General features: G+C 42.6%; 1 protein-coding gene across 2 annotated transcripts in view; it reads left to right on the plus strand.

Annotated features, from left to right (window-relative positions):
- Nucleotides 1–16,704, plus strand: part of LOC122668134 — a 56,616-nt gene that overhangs the window by 20,439 nt on the left and 19,473 nt on the right. The gene's annotated exons all lie outside the window — the stretch shown is intronic.

A 16,704-nucleotide genomic window follows, 5' to 3' on the forward strand; every position in this document is an offset into this window, starting at 1 on the left:
CACCGACACCGAATAAATCATATCCAAAAGGAGGAGCCTCAGGGCTCGCCACCAAAACATCACTTGCAAACACATCTAAAAGGTTGCGCAACGAGAGGAAAGCTCTACTACACCCAGTGAGGGGATAGGGAACATACAAGTAATAACATATAGTCCATAATGCATGAATTCATTACTTAATTAGCCACCTAGCAATCATGTCTAAGTCACTAGGTCCATGCTACTGCAACAACTCGGGAAACATCGTGGGTTACTTATCTTATCACCACGATCATAGTTGTCACGGCATCACGGTGACCTAAGGCAGTGAAGAGGGTCCAAATTCAAGGCGACACCAATTAGGCAGTTAAGGCGTCCAAGGCGCCTGGACGCCTAGGCGACGCCTTGACAACTATGACCACGATGCAACCCCAATTATTACTTTGGGGCCCGCGTCTGTAAAAGCCGCATGCCACCCAGTGGTAGACCTCGATAACCAATGATCTTCCTCGGCTTGGCCTCTCTCCCCTCCATAGGCAAGCAGGGAGCCCTGGCCACCCAACACCTAAACCCTTGTTGGTAAGGGTCGTAGCAAAGGGAACGTAACCCTAACCGCGATAATAACAATATACAATATCTCACATGATCCCGGCGTTGGCATACCCGACCACCATATCCCATTCCATACATTTCCAACCACATTTGGAACGCATAACCATCAGCATATATACGCTTGTAAACATTCATAGTTAAATAATGCAGATATGCAATTATGCATGAAATATGACATACAATCACATGTTATAATGCAAAACACTCCCAAATTAAATCACACCCAAACTCACTTACCTAGTATATCTCAAGAAAGGTTCAAGGTTTGGTTGTCTCTTTCGTCGTTCCCAATATGCCCCACCAAAGATGTAATGTTGCCTAAGGAGGCGTGAAAATACAAGTTACAAAGTGTAGAAGAGGTCCCAAGAGGTTCCCCTTTAATTGCCTACAAGTATGGCATTTTAGAGCAGGGGTGGTTGCACGTGTGGTCGAAAACCTAGATATTATGCCTCGGGTATACTGCAGTTGCAGAGGCGGTTCCATATTTCTGTGCAACCGGTCCTACGACCGCCCGCTTACAGTAGCCTCAGAAGGGAGGCGCTTGCACGTTCGGTTGCAACAACACTTGCAACCGGTTGTGCGACCGCCCGACACCAAACCTGAGTTTTTGAGGTCTTGACCTCCCCAAAACCATCCTCCTTGGTTCCCAAGGATTCAAGGACTTGAGGGGAAGTTCCCTAGGGTCTCTAATGGTTCGAGCAACCTAATTGTAGAATTCCGTGAATATTGGCTTTAGTCAGAGTGATTACAACCATCTTTATTTATAATAAAGAGAAGAACATTCTGGAATTAGTACAAGGACAGAAATACCCTTATGACTATTCTACCCCTGAACCCATATTACAACACTCCCCCTCAAGTTGGTGCATGCATGTCAAACATGCCCAACTTGCTAACAATAGGAAAAAATAACTTATTGCTGATCCCTTTGGTATGGATATCAGCCAGCCGTTCACAAGACTAGATTAACGGAATACAAACTATTCCTTGTTCCAATTTCTCTTTGATGAAGTGCCGGTCAATCTCAACATGTTTGGTACGATCATGTTGGACCGGGTTGTGAGCAATGTTGATTGCTGACTTGTTGTCATAGTAGAGCCGCATTGGAAGGTCAGCATTCATCCCCAAGTCTTGAAGAAGCCTCTTGAGCCAGAGAAGTTCACAAATACCCTGTGCCATAGCTCGAAATTCAGCTTCATCACTAGATCGAGCTACAACAGCTTGTTTTTTGCTTCTCCAAGTAGTTAGGTTCCCTCCAACAAATGTGCAATATCCGGATGTGGATTTCCTATCACCAGGACTGCCAGCCCAATTTGCAGACATCCCAGGGGGGCAGTGGAACAAGGTCCCAAGGGTGGTTATGGTCCAAAGCTTGTAATTCTTCTTCCATAGCTGTCCTCCAGCTAGAAATAGATAATGCCTCTGCAATGCTCTTTGGAATAGGAAGAGAAGCAATAGTGGACAGATAGGTTTGACAGGTAGAAGATAAACCAGAATAAGAAACATGAAAAGAAATTGAGTGTATGCTTCTATCCGGAGATGGTTATGTGAAGAATACAAGACTCCCTTTCCAAGAGAGGACTTGAGGTAACAGAATATTCTGTATGCTGCTTCCAAATGAGAAGAGCAAGGATCATGCATATATTGACTGGCAACACTCACAGCAGATGTGATGTCTGGCTGAGTATGTGAGAGGTATATCAATCAGCCAACTAACCTCTGATAGCTACCCTTGTCCATTGGGTCACCTTCCTTACTCTTAAAATGTGTGTTGGGCTCAAGAGGGGTGTCTGCTGGTTTACACCCAAGCATCCCTGTTTCACTCAATAGATCCAGGGTATATTTTTTTTGGGAAAGAGAGATGCCCTTAGCTGAATAGGCAACCTCAATCCCTAGAAAATATCTTAATCTCCCCAAATCTTTGACTTCAAATTTGGTGCCAAATATGTCTTCAACTTCTGGATTTCATGTGCATCACTACCCGTGATCACTATGTCATCAACATAAACAATCAAAATGGTTACTTGCTGTCCCATCCTTTTAACAAAGAATGTATGGTCAGTATTGTTCTGCTTATACCCATATGCCACCATAGCCTTATGGAATCGGCCAAGCCCTTGGTGACTGCTTCAAACCATAAAGAGCCTTCTACAACTTACACACCTTTCCTTGAATCTCTGAAGAGGTAAAGCCAGGAGGTATCTCCATTTAAACATCTTTTTCCAAATCTCCATGTAGGAATGCATTCTTCACATTAAGTTGTTGGAGTTCCTATCCTCGATTCACAGCATAAGAGATGATAACCCGCACAAAATTCATCTTTGCTATAGGAGCAAAGGTCTCTTGATAGTCAATTCCTTGGGTTTGGGTAAACCCTTTGGCTACGAGTCTTGCTTTGTATCTTTCCACTGAGCCATCGGTCTTGTGCTTCACAACAAAGACCCATTTACAACCAACCAGTTTCTTTCCTAGTGGAGGACTTACCAAATCTCAGGTTCGATTCTTCTTAAGGGCAAGCATTTTTTCATTCATCGCATCCTTCCATTTCTGTTCGGTTATTGCTTCCTACCAATTGTTAGGGATGGAAACAGAGGATAAAGAAGATACGAAAGCATGGAAAGCAGGAGTTAGAGAGTTATATGACACAAAGTTGGAAATAGGATGCTGTGTACGACTCCTTTTTGGTTTCCGAATAGCAATGGGTAAATCAAGACTGGGATCAGGAGGTGGCTTACCAGAAACATGACTAGGAGCAAGACTTGGAGCAGGAACAGATGCCGATTGTGTAGGGTCGGTGGTGGTGGTCTCTTTGTACCGAGGGCCATCCAAAGGAAAATCAGTTCCCCGAGTGTAAGTTTGCACATTAGTCTTCACATTATTCTCCCCCTACACTTGTTGCTGTTGCTCAATCTGTCCCACTTCTTGTTCCCGACTTGTAACTCCATCTTCTAGTTCGGAGACATCCTCTGTAGTAGGTATCTCAATGTTTAGAGGAGCAATCAGAGGGACCTCTTTACCACTTAGAATCTCCCCCTGCAGAGGTACCGACTGTTTAAAGTAAGCCTCAGACTCCCGGAAGACGACATCCATAGTGACAAACACCTTTTGTGTAGGAGGATGATAGCATTTATACCTATTTTGGGTAGCTGAGTAACCTAGAAAAATGCATCGCAGTCATTTGGGATCGAACTTGCCGGGTAGATGGTGATTCCTGGCAAACACGACACAACCAAATACCTTTGGAGGCATAACAAAAGTGGATTTCTCAACCAATATGTCCAAGGGACATCGGCCACCTAAGACTCGAGAGGGAAGCCGATTGATAAGAAAGGTGGCTGTAAGCACAACATCACCCCAAAAGCGTGGAGGAACAGCCATAGTAAACATAGGAGAACGAGCAACCTCCAAGAGATGTCTGTTCTTGCGTTCAGCCACTCCATTTTGAGCAGGAGTGTCAACACAAGAAGTCTGGAGTATGATTCCATGGCTGTCCAAATAGGAGCGAAAGGCACCATCCATACACTCTTTTCCATTATCTGAGCGGAGAATCTTCACCTTGGCATCGAATTGGGTCTGGACCATTTTATGGAATAGAGTGAAACAAGTGAAGACGTCACTTTTACTATGCATCAAATACGTCCAAGTTGTCCGGCTAAAACAGTCAATGAAAGTAACAAACCATCTAAATCTAGAAGTAGAAATACATCAGGCAGGGCCCCACACATCAGAATGTATCAAAGCATAAGGCACATTGCTTCGATTATCAGAAATAGGAAAAATACTTCTAGTTTGCTTTGCCAAAGTGCAAGCATCACAAGAAAAATTATGTATATTACACCGTTTCACTAGACTAGGTAATAAATCGGATAAAACTCCTATAGGAGGATGGCCCAAACGATGATGCCAATGATTCAACTCAATTAGTGCAGAATCAAAATCAGAAGATGCCGGCTGAGATGTCAAAGCTGCCCGGGAACTGTGAAGCACGTACAGACCATCAACCACTTTATCACATGCAATCGTACTATCCGTTGCCAAGTCCTGAAACAAACAATAGATTGGAAAAAGTGTTACTTTGCAGTTTAAATCCTTAGTTAGGCTACTAATGGAAAGCAAATTAGCAATAAACTTCGGAACATGTAAGACAGAGTAAAGGCTATGAGAGGAAGTGCACTGGACCATAGTTATCAAGGCGTTGCCATGGCGACGCCATGGTGTCAAGGCTCCTTGGTCGCCTTGGACGCCTTGGCGCCATGGCGTTGTCGCCTTGAATTTTGCCCCTCTAAAACGCCATGGTCGCTTTCCCGCCTTGATAACTATGCACTGGATAGATCCCTTCCCCGAGATAGGAGAAAGTGACCCATCAACAACACGAACCTTGTTATGACCAGAAAGAGGAAAATATTTGGAAAAAATAGATGAAGAACTTGTCATATGGTCGGTTGCCCCTGAGTCAATTACCCAAGAATCGGGCATGACCGAGGTGTAGTTCCCACCAAATTAAATAGTTGTGGAAGAAGATGAATTTGGATTGGTAGGCAGAGACAAAGCCGAGGCAGCCATGGAAGGAGTTACTGATGCCGAAGAAGATGTGTCCAATCGATTCACCATATGCCGAAGATTTTGCAATTCAGCCACAACTTGGGAGAGAGATTGATCAAGCTGTTCGTCCGAAGTTGCTTGATGAGCACGGGTGTTAATAGGCCTATTGGAACCACTCTTCCTACGCCTGCGAGTCTCTACAGGGCGACCATGAAGCTTCCAACATCGGTCTTTGGTATGCCACTCCTTCCCACGGTGATCACATTTAATGGCAGGGCGATCACCAGATGTTCGATCAGTGCTAGCAGACCGGGAAGAATTTCCTCGGGAAGCCTGTTAACCAGAGATAAGAGCCGATCGTTCTTGTGTAACAGGATGAACCATGGCTGTACGCCTACTATCCTTAGTCGAGAGAATCGCATAGGCCTGCTCCAGAGATGGAAGTGGGTCTCGGTTCAAAATATTGGCACGGATCTGATCAAACTCAATATTGAGGCCGACCAAAAAATCAAAAACACGTAAGCCATCCTCCTACTTACGGAAGGCCGTAGCATCAACATCGCAGGTGGCGGTGAATGTGCCCAGAAAGTCCAACTGCTGCCACATAGTACACATGTTATTGTAATACTGAGAGAGAGACAACTCCAACTGGTTGGTAGAGTGAATTTTCTGATGAAGCTCATAACATTGGGCAGCATTCCCAACCTGAGAATAGGTGTCCTTGGCTGTTTTCCAAATCTTTGTAGCCGAATCAAGGAGATATTGCCCAACAATTTCTTGGTCCATGGAATTAACCAGATATGACATAACCAAGAAATTGTAGTTCATCCATCGATCCTGTGCAGAACCAGTCTCATCAGGCCTGACCTTAGTGCCTGTGAAGTAGCCAGAGAGACCACGGGAACCAATCGCAAATAAGCAGGAGCGAGACCATAACAAATAAATATTGCCATTCAACTTGATGGGATTCACCAGAAACGTAATGAAGTCACGTTGCGACGAACCATCAGAACCAGATGAGGCAGAAGAGATCTCAGAGTTGTCAAGCATGATCACTGGTAAAAAAAATACAGAAATAAATCCCCCCAAAAATTTAGAACATATGGAGGGAAGGTAAAAAACCCTCGGTGGGAGTCAACTCACCACCATGGGTGGGTAAAAAATCTCGGCAAGGAGGGAAAAAGCCTCTCACGAGAGGAAAAAGAGAGGGCAAGAGGCCTGCAGGCTGGAGGGAGTGGCGGAAGGTGGTGCAGAGGTTGGCAGAGCCTGGCGGTGGTGGTGGAAGGGCTGTCGAGGCCTGGAGGAGGTAGCGGAAGGTGGTGGAGGGGCCGGCAGAGGCGGCGGTAGGTGGTGGAGGGGTTGGCGGAAGGTGGAAGAGGGCTTGTTGCTTGCGGTGGTGGCTGGCCTTAGGGCAGAATCACGATGGAGAAGAGAGAGAGAGAAAAGAAAAAAAGGAAAAAAAATTCAATGCCCATATCCCGGAATATTTTTGGCTCTGTTACCATGTAGAATTCCGTGAATACTGGCTTTAGTCAGAGTGACTACAACCATCTTTATTTATAATAAAGAGAAGAACATTTTGGAATGGGTACAAGGACAGAAATACCCTTATGACTATTCTACCCTTGAACTTATATTACAGCACTAATTAACTCAAGGGATCGAGGGATTTAAGAGTGGATCCCTCTATGGACCAAAATTAGGATTTTTGAGATCAATATTTCCCAAATTCCTTCCACTTGGTTTCCAAATCATCAAGGGCTTGAGGGGGGGAAGCATCCTAGAGTCTTTAGGGTGTTAACAACCTTATTAACCCAAGGTCTCAAGGGATTAACGGGTTGGTTCATCCCTTAACCCAATTCTAGGGTTTTGAGGTATAAAACCGTAAGTGCTTAAAATAAGGTTAGAGGGAAGTCAATAGGGCACGAAGAGGTGGACCTTAGCACCACATTGTCTTACCTAATTAGCATGTTTAGAAGGCATTTATGGTTGTAGATAATCCCCGATTAAAACCCTTTGAAAGTCTACATTAACATCCTCGAAATAGGCGAGGTCACCGGGGTAAAATCAGTTCTAACATTGCTGTCAAAACACATCAGCAAGGTTTGGGCCCACTTTGAGATGGAGAGCCCCTTGCCTAGCCTTTGACGCCAGCAAACTACGGAGCGAAGAAAACGGAAGCCCTGATCAAAACTTACACTCTAAATTGGTCAAAGGTTTCTTCATATGAAATGTAACCCTTTAAGTCTAGTTTACAACGCAATTTGAATCGCGTCGATATGATATGTATAGACAAAGTTATGGCCAAAACAGTGGGCAGAGGTTGAGTGGTTAGCATTTCTGGGGAGGTGCGGTTGCAGAGGCGGTTTTAACAGCAGCTGCAACCGGCCTTGCAACTGCCTGGTATTCATGCCCAATACTCAGCCAAATTGATTCCCAAGGCCATTAATGGCTCCAAGGGCTTGTAGGGAAGGCTTCTAAGGTTCATTGGGGTCCTATTAACCCAAATGACATAAAGAATCGGGGAATCTATGGTCTAATCCCGTTTATCCACCTCAAACTTGGGTTTTGGGCGTAAAACCCAAGGTTTTTATGGTTTGGTCGAATGACACTTCAATGGGAGGTGCAAGGCTGTGCAATGGCACCCCAAGGGACTAAAATCGAGTCCCAACACATGAGCATTGGATCCCAAGTGGAACCCAAAGCTTTTCCCAACCCCAAAATCCAAAACCCTAAAACTAAAAATAAAGAAATGGAGAGGGAGAGATGGGAAGAGCACTCACCACCAATGGAGGAAGCAAGAACCAAGGCTAGGTGAGCCCTGATCTCCTTCCTTCTCCTTCCCACGTTTTGGCTCGAGGAGAATGAGAATTGAGCTAAAGAGCTTATGCCCCTTTTATAATTAAAATGGCCCTAAGGGCTCGTTTGGTTGGCAGTTTTTAGGTCCTAAAGCCATTTAATAGTCAAGTTGGGCAATGGGGGCCCACCAACTTGGCCCCACAAGGTATTGAAGGTTGGGGATGGGGTCCACCATGCCCGGGGACACCAACTCATGGCCCACATTACGAGGCAAGTGGGTTCCATTGTGTACTCCATGTAGAGCATTCTAGCCCATGCTGTTGCACCAACAATTGCAACCGGCCGTGCTACCACCCATGCTGAAAGGGCTATTTCCACATCCATACCTTCCGGGCCTTGGCTCAAACTTCAAGGGATTCAAGGGGAGGGTATGTATACATAACATTTAGGGTTAATAGCTCACCCTTGGGTGGTCTCATCGCCCATCAAGGCGAAATTCCATCCTTTTGATCAATAATTCTATCCTTGACTGCTGCGGCACAAGGACACTGGTGTCGGCAGTTGCCCGTGCCGTAACACCTAATATTAAAATTTCAAGTTAGCCCGGATTTTTGGGCGTGGGTATAACACAAGCACACCAATCATATAACAATAGTGGAGAAAAATCTCCGTGTCAAATAAACCAAGCAACAACGAACAAAATAAGCAGTAGAGAATACCAATCGCAATCCAAAATATCATAACAGCAACAACAACATCAACACCGTAAGCCTATCTCAAGGAAGACAAGTAGTAATTAGTAATCTTCTCAAAGAAGGCAGATAAAAAGTACATCATAGGTTGTTGCGAACTACTGATAAAAAATGCAGTATTGGTTACTGCGGACCACTGATAAAATGCAGCATAGGTTACTGTGAACCACATAACACCGCATAAGGTTGCTGGGAACAACTAGTAGCTGCATAAGGTTGTTGGGAACCACAAGTAGCAGCAAAAGGTTGCTGAGAACACATCATTATAAGGTTGCTGGGAACCACAAGTAGCAGCATAAGGTTGTTGGGAACCACAAAGCACAACATAAGGTTGCTAGGAACCACAAGTAGCAGCATAAGGTTGTCGTGAACCACAAAAGAATCTTGTTTCTGAATACCACAAGTATAACCATCTTCCTGAGTCTCGGTTAAGAACGGCGATGATCTACGTTTCACACGGCGCACGATTCCATGGATAGTTTCATTCGAGATCGTGATGGAGGACATAGCTTATGATCATCGGCTTTGATCATGCCACTAGGCATTTGATTAGGACATTGCACAATGATCCGAACACTTTGTCGCATCTCTTCGTCATAAGAAAATATTGTTGTTGAGGACGCGAGAAGATGACACGAATAAGCAAATAATAATATTCTTCAGCTAATGACTAGAGAAGATAATAATAATAATAATAATAATAATAATAATAATATTCAAATAACTCCAATAATTCCAACCTCCCGCCTTGGTGCTATGGTAAAGGGGTCTCCATTGTGACCAAGTGGTCGTGGGTTTGAGTCTGGAAACAGCCTCTCTGCGAAAGCGGGGTAAGGCTGCGTACATTATGACCCTCCCCAGACCCCACAGTGGCAGGAGCCTCGTGCACTGGGTATGCCCTTTAATTCCAATCTCCCCCTCACCTTTAGCATTATACGTGGACATATAATGCCGAAGATGCAATAAAGGATAACCCATCATCATATGTCATCAATAACTAGCATCAAGAATGATGAGCAACACATAAATTCCATAATCAAGTGCAGCCACAATAGCATGGATAGAAGCAACGGATCAGATCAAAGTAGGTAAAGAACTTAATGCAGGACCCAAACAGAGCAGAATGGTAATAAATTAATAACCCAAAACCAGAGAGCCTGATGTCTCCTAAATTTTGGTCAAGTGATCCTTCGGCTGGATTGCACTATATAGCACACCCACCAAAGTAGCAAGTTACCAAAAACCCAAGAAAAATATTACTGCAAAAACTGGTGGTAAATTGATGGCTGGATCTTCATATAAAGCACTGGTACAAGGAGAATGGCAGAACTGTAATTTACCAGAATATTCAAGTTGGTACTTGGTAGATCAAAGGAGAAAAGGACACATAAGGTATTAGGATTTATTGATTGGGGACAGACTTGGCAATAACAGAAAATAAGGGTAAGTGCTGAACTAGAAACAAAGGGAGGGTTAGTTATGGAAATCATAAACAACGAAGGTTGTCTTCAACCTTACAACAAGAACAGAAACCAGCGGTAGGGGAAAACTTGTGGGTGATGGATCTCAATCGATTGGAGGCCGACCGACGTCAAACTTAAGGCGAAAATTGCTAAACCATAGCTTCGTTAGATTCAGTAGCTTGAAGTTCACTAGGAAGATGCTGATACATGACCTGATGGTGGCTCAAGAACCAGGTCTGAAACTTGGCTTCAATCTCAAGATGAAGGCTTAGGAGCTGGGACTTGGGAGCTAGAGTCACCTAGAGGAGGATACAACTCACACACCTAACAGGTCGCAAGGATGGATTATGTGAAAGTCTGAGAGATTGATCACTCACCTACGGGCTATTACTAGCGCTGGAAAACAGAGTATGGTGAAGAAGATTTATGGAACTCAGGTAGAAGTATATCACAGCAGGCAGAAGCAGCAGCTGTATATCATAGTAGGCTATCACAGAAGTAACAGCAAGGTACAATTGAAACAGAAGAAACCCTAGTTCTTCATCATATTGGATTAACCAGGGTTTTATATAATGTTTTTTCTTCTTCTTCATAGCTTTGATACCATGTGATAAGCCTTAATCTCAACAACCAGAACCTATTAAGAAGAAGAAGAGAAGAGAACGACGGAGATGAAGAACAGGTGAGAGGGTGAATACGACATGAATGGAATGGAATGGAATGCCTCTATCGTGGACAAGCCTCTCCCTTATATTAATCAAGCAACCAACTCTTAGTAGAAACCTACAAAGAGTCAAATTACAACCAAAGACTAACTAAAGTAAATAACAATGATTAACTTAGACTATGACTCAACTTAGACTTCTCCCATTCTCGTGTTAACACTAGCTCTCCACTAACAATGAAACACGATAGGGACACTCCCCCTATCATGAGTAACCATTAACAAAAAGAAAAGCTAATATATTGTTTTTAGATAGCTGTCAGAGAGTCAGGGAGACAGAAGAGAGGTAGTTTAAGGCAGAAAGTAGAAAGCCGAGCGGAGGGATGGAAGGAGGATGGAAGGTTTAATCTACGAACCACTTGCGCTAAACTGCCCCATTTACTAGTAAGGGCCAAACCTATCATTTGATTTAAAATTCTTGAAAATCAGAGATCTAAAAATAGATGAAACCCAACTAGCTTAAAATTCAAGCTACCAGCAAGAGCTGAGAAAGGACTGCAGGTTTGATGATCAGATCTAAGACAGATCTGGGATAAAAGTGTGTACCCAGTCCACGAGGCTCCAGCCACTGCGGGGTCTGGGGAGGGTCATAATGTACTCAGCCTCACCTCCACTTTGCATAGAGGCTGTACTTCAGATTTGCGATTCAGATATAATAACTAGAAAAGTATAGATTAATAACTAGATGGTGATGTAAAGTATTGGAGAATAAATTCAGTAGATAGATGGAAGGAATAAGAGGGAAATTCAGAAATCGATAATAGTGGTAAGAATAAGGAGAATAAAGAAGAAAGAGAAAAGATCACACCTGATCTCAGAGATGATTGGAACTAGAAGAATGAGATCAAATCTGGAATACCAGTCCTGTATGCACTGCTCAACATTTCTAAAGCTCTTAAGAAAACTTAAAATTATTTACTTAAATCTTGATTAATTGATGGGGGCGTCTACATAATGCAAAAGTCGACCTCGAACCAGGGAAACCAGCGAGAGATCGATTGCAGCAGGATGGATACAATGAAAGGAATGGCAGCAGGGTTCAAGACTGAGGTCTAGTGGGCTCCTTAGGGTTATGAAGCAGTCCTCCAAGTATCACATCTGATTGGGAGGAAGAGTGCTTAGGTCAAGACCTTCGAATCAGCAGCAGTGAATAAGGAACTGATGCAGCCGCAAATGAGGAAAGTGGCCTTCTTTGCCTCTGGACAGCAACAGCAGATTCAGTTGTTTTTTTAGGATGCTCTCTAGATCTTCACAGATGTAGTAGCAGGTTGCAGCACTTGATTGCAGTCACACAACAGCAGGAACAGTAGGGAATCAACTAAGAGAAGTAGTAGAGGATAGGAGAAGAAAATAGAAGGGGATAAGGAGATTCGGCTCTCACCAGCAAGGCTCTCTCAGCCCTAGAATTTTGGCTCTCTCTGGTAGGCCCCCCCAGCACTTCATGTCACAGCCATTGGACAAGAGAATCTTTTGCTTCAAAGCAATTTTTTCATTCAACTATTCAAATCATCCCTGGCTTCATTTAAATAGGAAGCAATGACTTGCTCCTCAAGTTACAAAAATTAGAAAGTTTTAACTTTGGCAAATCCTAAAATTGGAAACTGTAAAAATAAAAACAATAAAATACAAGTCTCTTAGAAGGCTGACACTTGGATTGCAAGCAATGAAACTAAAATAGAAACTAATTGAAGTAGAAACTTCTAAATAAAATCTAAGCAACTAAAACAGAAACTCTAACTTAGAAACAAAGAAAATAGAAACTAATTAAACTAAACTAAATAAGAAACTCAAATAGGAGAATATGCACCCAAATTACTGTTCTTGTGAACAGTGTCATGTGTTACTTTTCACCTGAACAGTAATTCGTGAACAGTATTTTCTGACTTTTATTTTTGTCATCTTCTTGAAACTTTGATCTGCATCAACTCGGCCCCTCTTAGAAAAAATTCATCCTCGAATTTTGTAGAATGTTAGGGTGATTTTAGTATGGTGCACATCCATCTTCAATCCGTAGAAATTTCGGGTGATTCCTTGGATGTACGAATGTAGTCATTGAGGCAAGGACGTCGCTCTTCAAGGTACTTCAAGAGGATGACAAACTCCATGTGTGCCACTTCAACGTCTTTGGATGTTTTCACGGGGTCGTCTTCTAGTTCGTCTTCTACCATTGTGTTCTTGACCTCCACGTCAATTTGATGGCTGAGCTTCTCAACCACGATCTCAACCACTGGTGCAACTTGGTCTACTTGAATTTTGTTAGCTATATGTTCTTGAATTTCTTCAACACAGACCGTTTTTATAGAATCTTCTGTTGGTGCATCAACAGTTGGTGAAACTTCAATCACAGTCGCTGCCACTTGCTTTTGAGTTGATATGTTCGGCGTTCCCTGTGGCTGTACTGGCGATGTTGTCACCTTTGGTTGTAACCCTTTTAGAGTAAAACAATGGTATAGATGGTGTTGATCAGGTAGGACGCACGTGTTGTTTTTAGGTTCAATCCAATCTTGTCGCTCTTCCAACCAATCACAACCTACTGCAATAAAGCTCTTTGGAGATGGTACCGGTTGACACCAAACACCGTCATAGTATGAAGAACACTCAAATTCAACAAAGACTTGACCCGTAGGCACGATGCAAATCTATCCTGCCTGAGACAACATATCCACCATGCATTGTGAAATAATGTTGTCACTTCGCCTCTCATCAACACATAATATGGCTGTGCTCCCATTATGAACTCGGGTCTTGAAAACGAAGGGAGGTGGATCTATCGAGGCTTGGTTGGAGCTTCGCTCTGCCATAGCTCTGATACCAAATATTGCAAAAGTCGACCTCGAACCAAGGAAACCGGCGGGAGATCGATTGCAGCAGGATCGATACAATGAAAGGAACAGCAGCAGGGTTCGAGACTGAGGTCTAGTGGGCTCCTTAGGGGCATGAAGCAGTCCTCCAAGTATCACTCTGATTGGGAGGATGAGTGCTGAGATCAAGATCTTTGAATCAGCAGTAGTGAAAGGAACTGATGCAGCCGCAAGTGAGGAAAGTGGCCTTCTTTGCCTCTGGACAGCAACAGCTGATTCAGTTGTTTTTTAGGATGCTCTCTAGATCTTCACAGATGTAGTAGCAGGTTGCAGCACTTGATTGCAGTCACACAACAGCAGGAACAGTAGGGAATCAAATAAGAGAAGTAGTAGAGGATAGGAGAAGATGAGAGAAGGGGATAAGGAGATTCGTCTCTCACCAGCCAGGCTCTCTCAGCCCTAGGATTTTGGCTCTCTCAGCCAGGCCCCCCAGCCCTTCATGTCACAGCCATTGGACAAGAGAATCTTTTGCTTTGAAGCAATTTTTTCATTCAACTATTCAAATTGTGCCTGGCTTCTAAAAGCCTTACATATAAATAGGAAGCAATGACTTGCTCCTCAAGTTACAACAATTAGAAAGTTTTAACTTTGACAAATCCTAGAATTGGAAACTATAAAAATAGAAGCAATAAAACAGCAAGTCTCTTATAAGGCTGAGACTTGGATTACAAGCAATGAAACTAAAATGAAAACTATTTGAAACAACAACTTCTAAATAAAATCTAAGCGACTAAAATAGAAACTCTAACTTAGAAACAAAGAAAATAGAAACTAACTAAACTAAACTAAATAAGAAACTAAAATAGAAGAATATGCACCTGAATTACTGTTCTCGTGAACAGTGTCATGTGTTGCTGTTTACCATGGTACAAAAGTGCGACGATTTCGACATAGCCGAGACGAAATGCAAGGGCGAAATGAAAAAAGTCAATATTTCGGTCGATATTTCGATCATTTCGAGATATTTCGGTCACATACCGATATATCGGCGAAATGCTACAAAGCGAAGCACGTGACCCATTAAAACATGGGTATAAAACCCATATTTCGCCAGCTAACGGTCGATATATCGACCGAGAGCTTGGCAGAACTGATTTTGGGGCTTTTTTCATGCTTCTCTACTCTTCCAACTTGGATTCTAATGATCTTCCTACTTGTTCTTCATCCGCTTACGCCGGCACCGTCATCATATCATACTGGATCATCTTCTTCACAGACTGGATCGATTGGTAACCCTAGCCCATATCCTAGGATAGGTTACCTACAGTATGTTGATGACTCCATTTACATGACACTTGTGGATGACTACACTCGTTTCTTCTCCGAAACTATACCTTGGTCCACATGTCCTTCAAACAGAAAACAATGGACGTCGACTCCCGCGGGCCATGAGTGGGGTTGATCCAGGGAGGCACAACAACTATTATTAGCACTTGTAAATTGTAAGTTGTGATTTCACTGATTTGTGAACTTGTGATTTGTGAGTTTGTGACTTTGACACTTTGTGTATTGCCTTTAAGCATTTGAGCTATTGAGTATATTGAGTTATTGACTATTATGGAGTTTATGAGAATATGATTTATGAATTATGTCTTATGAGTTTTAATTAGTTTGTTTAAATTTCTTTTATGTCTTTAACTGCCTAATCAATGTGTATTTAACTATTTGTATATTAGGGTCGGCGACCGTATACTGTCAATCAAGGGTGCAAGCCCAAAACACCACTTTGAATTCATTTTTTTGCAATTTGATGGTTTAAATGTGTTTATTTAGCTTAAATAAGGGTGTTCATGAAGTATCAGGCCTAGATATGGCCAAATACCCACCGAGATGGACCCCCGAAATTTTGCAGAAAAAATGCAATATTTAGGCCAAATTTCGCGAAATTTCGGGTATCTCGGTAGGCCCGAGATACCGATATATCGCGAGATATAGTACCTTGCTGTTTACATGAACAGTATTTTCTGTCTTATATTTTTGTCCTCTTCTTGAAGCTTTGATCTGCATCACTACATTTGTTAGGACTTCAGAAATTCCTAACTAGACTCACAGTTGGACTTCTGATCATTCACACACTAAATAAAGTGCATATTGCATAGACTCAAAACAGAACTCTATCTAGTTAGTAAATATCCTAATCTAACTCAACTCTTTAACTTAAGTATTAATCTCGTATACTGACATCACCCCCAATTTATTTGCTTATGGTTAAGACCCAATTCAATATGTAACCCCAAAGTAATCACCCCATGGCCCATAGATGATAGAACCCATCATTGGCCCAAAATAAGGTCTCCCTAGGCCCAATTGGACATTATTGGTAACAAGAGAAGCCCCAGGGAAGGGCAACAGGAAAAAATTATTTCTCCGGACAAACAAAAGAAATTTATAAAGCTTTTACAAAGTCATTCGGTCGACTTAACTTCAGTGTTTGGTTCCCTTACTCAGACCTACTGAAAGTCTGCAAGTGCTGATGGGCCTGATAAAATTTTCTTAATGTAGCGTTGCATGTTAGTTCATATTGAGACTTGATGATCTCTGTACTGAATATTGATGCATTGCTCCTCTATCAGAGGGTTTGAGTTGAAGATCCCCTTCTATTAGGGCACCCTTAGCTCATGCACCACAGATCAGCCCTGTTTTTAAGCAAGTGCATCTGAGTAGAATGTAGCTCATTAGGATTATGGACAGTGCAGTATCAGGAAACTGCTAGTCAATACTTAAAAAATTGATTTAATGTTGTATACTTGTATGTGTATTACCATGTGCTACTTGTATTTACTCTTTGTGGCAAATTTCATAAATGGGGCTTACTCTTTTTATTATCATTTTCAGTCATCCTACAAAGGGAGAGGTGACTGTATTTAACTATTTACCAAAGAACTTGGGTGAACTAAGTCTTCAAAATCCATGAGGTTTATAGCTGTACAGGCCAAGAGCCCATAAGATATTGACTACAAGGGGAAGCCACT

This window comes from Telopea speciosissima, chromosome 7 (assembly GCF_018873765.1).
Source record: "Telopea speciosissima isolate NSW1024214 ecotype Mountain lineage chromosome 7, Tspe_v1, whole genome shotgun sequence".
Classification (NCBI taxonomy): Eukaryota; Viridiplantae; Streptophyta; class Magnoliopsida; order Proteales; family Proteaceae; genus Telopea; species Telopea speciosissima.